Source organism: Lycium barbarum, chromosome 5 (assembly GCF_019175385.1).
Source record: "Lycium barbarum isolate Lr01 chromosome 5, ASM1917538v2, whole genome shotgun sequence".
In the NCBI taxonomy this organism is placed as follows: Eukaryota; Viridiplantae; Streptophyta; class Magnoliopsida; order Solanales; family Solanaceae; genus Lycium; species Lycium barbarum.
The window spans coordinates 38,614,145-38,624,214 of NC_083341.1; positions in this window are offsets into that span (position 1 = coordinate 38,614,145).

Sequence of the window (10,070 nt, forward strand, 5' to 3'; positions counted from 1 at the left end):
AAAAAGCCCGTGACTGCTGGAGAAACATAGGAAGAAGCTATCCATCTACAACAAGTGTTCTAACTAAATCAGTCTAGGCAATATGTCAGGGTAATAATCATGTTAATTTTTTTTTCAGATCATCTCAAAATCAATTATGCTTGTATATCTATATTTTTATGTTTATATTCTTAATTCAGTGTCTCTAAGAATCAAGTAACATAACTAATAAGTAACTTAATTACATACTTTCATGCATTTTATGATACGATGATTTAAAATTAAGTACGAATTTTAAGTTAATAAGGTTTTTGTTTATTCATTTAATGAGAGAACCTTGGTATAGTTTCTTCGGTTTTTTAATCTTTTCTTTTTTTTTGCGCGGATTGCCCTTCGTTTGGGGTGGTCTTTAATTTTTCCCCTTCAAATTAGTGGTCTTTAAGTTTTACCCTAGCCTAACACCCCGAGATTGTGGGTTCAAACCCTAGTTCAGAAAAAAAAAATCGCAAGGCTGACATTGCAAAATTCTGCCTTAGCAAAGCTGTCAAGTGAAATTTTGCGTTAAGGCAGAATTTGGGCCGCACAGGCAGAATTTCTGCCTGTGCCATGTAAATTCTGCCTGAAGGGCAAAATTTAAAGATCACCATTTTGAGGGGTAAAAATTAAAGACCACCCCCAGCGAAAGACAATCCTGCAAATTGCCTTTTTTTTTTAATCAGATATTCACTGTCCATCAATGCATTCACCAGGTTCTTTGGCCTATCTATGAATATTCCTTGAAACTCTTTTTTATATCACATAAAATAATTCAATCTATTAGAAAAATGCCCATCAAAGAAATAAAAAGTGAATTTAAACATAATAAAGCAGAATAGAAAACTATAAAAAGGCATTTGCCATTTTTCAGATTCATTTTCAGAAGTATTTTCTTGGGAATCTTTTTCCCTTTGTCTTTACTTCATTCTCTTTTGACTTTGGAGAAATGAGTTATAGCATCTCTTCAATTTGTTTTGACAGTGATGGAACCAAAAGAAGAAACTAACGTTTATATTTTAAAAGGATTGAAATGAAATAATTCATAATTGCATTTTTATACATGTTGTAAATGAGAATAAGCAATTTGATATAATATGTTATAGAGGTATATGACCCTCATGTGACGTTCTATATACATGGGTGATTCTGAAATAATACAGAGGCGATCTGCTATATTTTGTAGAGGGTCATTTAATCAATCTGTTTAGTAAGGTCCTTATTTATGTAAAGAATATTTTAGTTTTGAATGATACACAGATTGATCAACATCTTTGGTATAGATAGCTTCATTGATTAAAATCCTTTTAAATAGGCTTAATGCATATGCGGCCTCCTAAACTTGACCCTTTTTTTCATTTCGGCACCTCAACTAAGTGTTGTTCTTATTGAACCCCTGAACTTGGCCTCAAGTGTGTGTATCAAACACAATCCAACTTACATAACATATATATGGTGAGTCTCATTTTTTTGGCCTTGCGTGTGAATGTCAATCGTATCCTACGTGGAAAATCCAACCAATTAAAGCACCCTACCCATTTTAATTATACACATCAAACGGAAGAAGTGTGCTATTGTATTATACAAGTGAAGAACCACCACTTAAACCAATCAAATAACAAAACTGGAAAATAAGAAATTAAAATTTGAAACTAAAACTGAAAATAAAAATAAAAATTGAAAAATAAGAAACCAAAACTAGAAAATAAAAAACCCAAAACTGGAAAATTAAAAACTGAAAAATAAGAAATCAAAACTGAAAACTAAAAAAACAAAACCAAAACTTAATATCTGTTGTGTATAATTAAAATGGGTGGAGTGTTTTAATTGGTTGAATTTTCGACGTAGGATGCGATTTGTCACGACCCAACTAGGGGCCGCGACGGGTACCTGGAGCTAGATACCGAGCGCCGCTCACTCTACTACTCATTTTACTCATCTAATGACCTTTTGCCAGTTTTACGCATGAAAGTATAGGAAACATAATTTGTATCAAAACATAAGCACTTTATATACATATGCCTCTCGGTCATCAAAATAATATATACATAATAATAGTATCTTTTGAGACCACCTGACCCACACTACGTATCTACGAGCCTCTACTGTCATAATGAATACATAGACGGAACAAGACTCCGTCGTGCCCAAAAAATATATATATATATATACCAAAGAGAAATCATAAGCACCTCCGAACAATGGAGTGCTCCCAACAGCTGACAGCTCCTAAGTATCTGGATCAAGCTCGCCTCTCTGTCTACCTGTGGGCATGAACACAGCGTCTAAAGAAGGGACGTCAGTACGAATATTGTACTGAGTATGAGAGGCATGAACAATGAAGAAAGGCATCAATAATATAATGAGAGCATCAATATAAAGCATATGGATCTGTCCGATAATCATAAATGGAATAATGCATGCTGTCTTACTCATACTTATCATCGTAACATGTATGCATCATATGCAAGCTGCCCGCCCATATCGGAACGGTGTGATAATCAATAATGTAAGCCCGCGTCCAGGCCTCCCGCGTCCGGGGTACTATCTCATGCCGCCCACTAGTGGTGTCTGCCCACGCCCGAAGGTCGTGGTGTATCCGTATCACCGCCCACCGAAGCGGTGTCTGCCCGGCCAACTAGGCCTGGTATGCAATGCTCATGCCATGCTTATCATAAAATAATCATAATAATGTACTCATTGTAAAATGCTTATCTTATCATAGCACATGCGTAGGGTTTGAGAACAACTTTACTCTATCGGGGTGACGTAAGGTCGTGACCCCCCGATTACCTTATGGAGCAATTACGGACATTCTGCCTCACCTCGAAAGGACTAGTACATAAGGTGAGTGTAGGCAAGGACTAACATCATCATCATCCTAGCATCATCATATCATATAACTTATCTCATATAGGCATTTAACTTTTTGGAATGTAGGAGCTCATGGAAAGATGGTAATTCGGACAATAAGATTCATGCCATTGGAAAGAAAGGACTAGCCTTACATACCTTGCCGTTTAGCTAAGTTGTTGTCCACTTATTCTCCTTCGATACCACGTCGTCACCTTCATGAGAGAATTCGTACTTCATTAGTTAATTAAGTACAAGAACAGATCGCTAGTTCTAGGAAAATTTGGGCAGTACTTCCTTCGTTTATACTACTTTTCCCATGTTCTATATCTACCCCCAACATTCACAATGCTATTCGCAATATCGCAATCAAAATCATCATTTATGCACCATTAGCAAAATCCACCATTTTCCTCCAATTTTCCCATATTTCTCCCTATAGCTCACCTTAGTGATTTCGTGCATTTACTACTTGTTTCACGTTATAAACATCATTTATATCGTATTTTTACTCTCAACACTTCAACATTTATGATTCAATTCCACCATCATTCATTTATGTCACTATTCACTCAATAATGACCCATTCCTATGTTCTTCTACATTTTAAGTATCTAAGCCTTCCAATACCTTGAATCACATGGTATAGTCATGAAACATACCTTAAATGATGATTGAACAGGCCTTGAGTTGAAATACTTCACTTAGCCAAAACCCTAGTGCCACCCTTTTAAGGATTTCTTGACTTAGATGATCCTTTGATGTGTTCTTACACTTGTTTTCATGAATTTAGTGGTGTTGATCTTGATGTTCCCTTTGATTCTCTTGAATTCTTATGGAGGAAATATTTGGAGAGTTCTAGAGCATTCTTGAGGTGTATGGATGAAAAATGAAGTGAAATGAAGCTTAAGTCCCTTTTAATGATTACAAAATCTGATTTTTAATGAACTTTTGTCGGGGTGAACAGTGGTCGTAAACCACAGTTTACGGACCGTATTGTGGTTTACGGTCCGTCCTCCGCGATCGTTTTTACGCATTTCAAAAATAGAAAGTTTGGTTAAGGGACATGGCAGTTTACGACCGAGGTTTACGGTCCGTAAACCAGTTTACGGTCCGTAAACCAGTTTACGGGCCGTCCTCCAAGTCGTATTTAGCCATTTCAACACTTGGCAGAAACTTTGAGATTTTGGAAGGCTGGAGGACGATTGCACTATACGGTCCGTAAATCACTTTACGGGCCGTATAGTGCCCTTTACGACCACTGAGCTGAAAATTCTCCGCCACTTCCTTATTTCCAAAAAATCATAATTAGCCATTCCCGGCTTAGTAAAACATCATACACTCAAGCCCTTCATTGTTCTACTCATCACACAAGTACGGAAAAATTTCCGAGGTGTAACACGATTGACATCCACGCGCAAGGCTAAAAAAGGTTGATCACCATATATGTTATCTGAGTCGAATTGTGTTTGATAGACACACTTGAGGCCAAGTTCAGGGGTTCAATAGGAACAACACTTAGTTGAGGTGCCAAAATGAAAAAAGAGACATGTTTAGGGGGTCACATATGCATTAAGCCTTTTAAATATTTGTGCTTTCATAATCATTGTTTACCCATAAAATGGATAACAATTAAATTTGTACGCGGTTCAAAGGGTATGCGGTTTAATTTACGAATTATTATAAAGCAATAAGTAATAGTGAAAAAGCGAGTTAGAACAATCAAACCACGATAAAACAACGATTGGTCCTAGGGAATAACTAATCGGTTGGCTCGGGTCCTCGGAACCGAGCTCGTGTTACAGTGGTCAGTGAATGAACAATTGCAGAATTCTTAGAGAGATTGATAAACACTTTGATTCATATTATTTGGCATAGTATGTCTTGTGCGTGTAAAAGAACCAACCCAAAGTAAAGGGTGTCCTCCTCTTTATATAGTAGAAGAGCCCTAACCTAGTACAAGTCTAAATAATGCACAAAATCTTCAGTAACTGACAAGCGAAATCGGTGCCGCCATATCGGCTGATGGCGGATATTTCGGACCCTTATTTATCATGGTTAATCGCCTTCTCATCCTATCTCGATATTCAGTTCCAACCGAACTCAACGACCCGGGATCAGATGTGTTCGGTCTTGCTATGATCTAACGCCTAACCTTGACCCTGATTGGGATTCATTCCGATCCAGCACCGGCCATCGTGATCTTAAATTTCTTATCGGGAAATCGAGGATACCCTTGTCCTCGGTTTTGGCCGTATACAGATAGTCCCCCCATTTTTTGGAGGGAAGTATTAAATTTGAAAATTGGATCCGGATAAAGCCGAGTAGGCCGTACCTAGCCGCCTTGGAAAAGACATTCCCATCAAATCCTTGCATTTTGCTCGATGTCAGTTCATAATTACTACAGCCGCCTAATCAGTCTTGGGAATCCGCCCCTTGTCAGAACTCTTAACTCCCTCAAAACTTTTTGTACTCCCCATTATATAAAGCACATATACTTCCTTCTTGCCATGCACTTTCAACCTAAACCCTAAACCTCATCTTTTCAAAACCTTTGCTTGTAACTGCCAAGTTCTACATTTTCTTCTGAGTCTTGAAACTTTCTTAAACCATTATTTTTCATTGCTTGACACTACGTCTTCTTCTTGGCCATGACTTCTCTACCATTGCTAACTCAAAGTGCGGACCATTCTTCGTCGCTGCTACACTCACTGCCTTTGTCAGCGATGAGAGTGACCAGCCCTAAAGAGGAGTTGGAATTCCTTGCTGCGGACATTCTTCCTGCCGGTTTCAAATATGCGAATGATTGTAAAATATCTTTTCACCTTGATTCTGTGGAGAAATTCGAGTCCGTTATCGACGATGCCACCATTCCCATAGTTCGGAATGCTTGTAACCTTAGTGTGGATGTCGACGTCTGCCCTGTTGAAAGTGAGGTAAGGATCAATCATCATGTTTTTGGTTATTCGATGATCTATACCTACCCCTTTGCTATCAGGTTTTCTCTTCCCATTCCTCAAGTGATTGAGGACTTCTGTCGTCGATACCACGTTTGTATTGGCCAAATTGCTCCACCGATTTGGGGGCTCGTATACAGCCTCAAAATTTTAGCCAACATAGCTAGGGTTTCTTTTACCCTCGACCATCTGACCCACATTTATGTACCCGGGGTAATCCGAGGAGGTATAGTTCATCTGCTCCCCTGTGGAACTCGAGATCTCATAGATACGGAAGATGACTATGATAGGGGATGGCTACATCAGTTCGTGATGATTCACACAGACCAATTCCATTGTTCCCTGTCCGTATACTTCAAAGAAATATGGAATCCCACCCCGAGTTCGGCTGAACCTGAGCTTGTAACCACTATCATCAAATGGGTGGTTGCACTTTTAGGCGCTTCTCGTGATGTGGGCCATTATTGGAGGAGCATGGCACTCGAAGGGTGGAAAGGCAAGAACTACGGTAATGTTTAATTTGTTTGTGGAATTCCTTAGTTTGTTCTTCCGTTCTATATTATAACTTTGACTCTTTGGTTTTTAGGGCTCCCGACGAAAAGGTCTTCAAAAGGAAAAAACATCGTTTAAGAGGATGTTGAGGATATCATTGAGGGAAGAAAGACTACAGCTGCGTCGGTGAAAGCATCTAGTTAGAGAGTTCCTACAAGCACCTTGACCGTTCCCTCCGGAATAGGCTCTCGGGTCAGATCGCGCTTTCTCTTGGAGACTCGACGGGAAATTCCTAGTGATGGACCGCCCCCGGTGATTGTTCTTGATGAGGAGGATCTACCGGAGCAAAATAGCCCTGGTTCGGCTACTCCCGAGGATAACCCCCGAGGCCATTTAGCCGATGCTTAATATTGTAGAAATACCCGAGGGTATAAGTCGAAGTTCTCAACCTTCGGTTCACTATACCGGTTTGGGATTCCATTATGTTTCTAGTTTAGGATCATAAGTTAGGCCTTTTTGTTTTGTGGAACTGATGTAACTGAAGAAATCGGACATTCGTTATATAAAGAAAATTAGTAGAACCTGTGGATTGGCTTTTTACCAGCTTTTAACTAGTGCTGTTGGCTTTTACTCTCCGTTTGAACTTTCCTTCTCGTTCATGCCTTCGTTATGTCGAACTTAAGGATACCTTATCCTGTAAGTTTCAAAATAACGTGGGAAAAGTCAAAACGTCTTATCAACCGTCACGTCCGTCTGACTTCAGCCACGTGTAGCTTCATTATTGGCTGAACCGTCAATTATCTGATCAATGCGTTTTCATCATTATTTCAGCCTCCAGTACTATTGAATCGATTCGTTTCCTTCCTCTGTAAGCTTCCTACGAGTTTGGTAAGTCCAAACGTCGCATTAAATTTATAGGGAGACCGAGACGGTTGCCATTCCATAAGTCCAAATGTCGCATCAGTCGTATCGTTCTGACATCAGCCACGCCTCATATCCCGATTAGGTGAACCGACGGTTATGGAATGGCAACCGTCTCGGTATCCCTATAAATTTAGACTTTCCCTTTTATTTTTTACTTTTAAAATTTGCACTCTCCAAAATTACCATCATGCTTTTGAATACCCAAACTTTCATAACTTCCAAAAAATCTACCAGACCTTCAAATCTTCATATCAAACCTTCAAACCTTGTTATTTTCAGAATAATGGTTAAATCTTCGAAAACCAAAATCGGTGAGTCTTCCTCGGCTAAAAAGTCAGAACCAAAACTGTCAGATTATGCTCCGGTTGATTATGTCATGACCAAGGATTTTAAGGTCGAGAATCCTTCTCAGCAAGGGGATCGGGGTACTGAAATATCAGAATACGTATGCACGATCCCCCCGAATAAACTCGAGCAGGTCAAAAAGGATTGCAGTTGGGAGGACAAAGAGGTCGTTATCCCCGATTGCGAGGAAGCCATCACGACCCATATGGAGGGGTATCTAAGTGTATACATATAACTTTTTACATTTGGTCCAATCGACACGGTGGTCGTAGACTTTTGCAAGAGGTACGAGATCTGTCTTGGTCAGAGCCACCCCTCGTTTTGGAGGATCGTGGCACTCCTCCGTTACTTTGAAAATAACGTGGAAGAATCTTTCACGATCAATCACCTTCTCTGGTTGTATAGTCCTCGAGTATTTCGGGGTGGCATGATTAAGCTCACACGATGAGCAAAGAAAGCCCCTTTTTCTAGCTTCGATGAGGATAAGGACTGAGGATGGCAGGGAAGATTTGTCCGAGTGAGGATCGAGGATCTGATCCCTACTGATAAGATGCTGTTCCCCGAGAAGTGGAACTCGAACTGTAAGTGAATTCTCTTTCCAAGCACCTAAGTGACTCCTCTTATGTTCTATTTGTGATTTTAATCTTTGTTTATATGTTTGCAGCCTTTCCCCGAACCCTCAATGCGGTCGCTGATTTGGAGGAATGGATCGGGAAAATTTGCAGTCAGCTTACTTACGCCAAGCGGAACTGGCGTTCATTTTCCAAGGATAGATGGGAGGTCGAGAATCATGGTGAGTGTCTGACTGAGGTACTCTTTTACCTCCTCGTATATTATTCCATACTTCGTTTAACATTTTGTTCTCTTTTCTTTGCAGGACTCTCAAAGGCCACCAAGATCCGAGGGCAGGATGAAGAAGAGGCCTCGAAAGATGAGACCGATGCTCCCTCCCTTCCCCAACCCGATGTTGAGGCCACCGGTGAGGAGCAGTCTTCTAAGCCTCCTACCCTTCAGCAATTCGGGGTTGAGGCCTCCGAGAAAGAGAAGATCGAAAATAAGAAGAGACGGTCCTCCGAACCATCCGGTGCTCCTACCGAGAGCAGAAAGAAGCCGAAGCTTACCCTTAGAGAGGCTTCTAAAAAAGATACCAAGACCCAAGTTTTGGACCCCGAGGTCGTTGACCAACTCAAGAATCACTCCGATGATGAGGGCCTCGTGCTAGTCAGGCGCCGGTCCTCTAAGGACTTGGAAAACACTAACCAAGAGCTAAAAAGCTCGAAAGAAACCATTCCACCGTTGGTGGAAAACACAAACCAAGAGTCGTCAGGCTCGAAAGATAATGCCCGGAAATCAGTGGGTTTGGAAACCATCGGGTCGGGAGCGGGAGTCCCTAAAGATGCTGCCACTATGTCTTCTTCCAATTGAGAAATGCAGAAGGAGACAGCCACAACAACCAGCTCGAGGGCGACTTCTACTGTCTCGGGCTCGAAGGTACTTTACATTCCACCTCTATATGGTATAGATTCCGTCCTTCCCTTACGAGCCGTGGCTTTAGCTGAGACCATTATTTTCATACATGACTCATCTCCTCAATCAACGGCTGCCCAATGCGAGAGCTCAAAAACTGAAGGAATAATGATCGAGGGATCTGTAGCATTGAAAGATGTTGCTGGTCATTTGCCCGAGAAAGATGCTATCATGGTCGAGGGCCACTAAGGGTTCGGGTATCTACTTATTCCTGTAGCTAGTTGATTTGGGGTTAACTCTGGTCCCTGATTAGAGAAAATATTTTCGGCCCAATTCATAGACCCGAACCGAAAAAGGCTGGTCTCGTTTATGGTGCCGACTGATATGAACATGCTGTCCGGGCTGGTCGGGGTGACCAGTTATCTGTATCATCTAGTGACTGCAGAGGATCAGAGGAAGATGAAGGAGGTCGATGGATCTTGCCTCTTCAACGAGGCTCAGTAGGCCTTAAATCGGGTACACCTCCTTCTTCTGTTTCTATACTTAACTTTATTTTCTTTTCTCATCCAAACAATTGCTCATTTTTTGTTCCAGGCCTCCATGCTTCACCATGAAAGCTTCCACCAACTGAGGACGGAGGTGGACCATCTTAAGGATAAGCTCGAGAAGCAAACCCGAGAGACCAAATCGTTCAGGAAGCTCTACGAGCAAAACTAAGAGTTTATCTCGAGCTTGCCCGATCGCTTCTCTCTTTAGTCCGATTTGGAGAAGGTCCAGAATGAGGCCATCGAGGTCTGACGGGAACATAACCTCCTAGCAGAGAAGGTAAGGGCTTTTGAAGTTCATAATAAGCGGTTAATAGCCGATGCTAACGTTACCCCTTCTCAGGCCTGAGAGTGTTACACCTCGGAAAATTTTCCGTTGATGCACAGTGAATAGACTAACGAAGAGCACGAAGTATACGATATTTCGATAAGTAAGGAATGACATTTGATGACCCTAATTAAAATTTCAAAGACG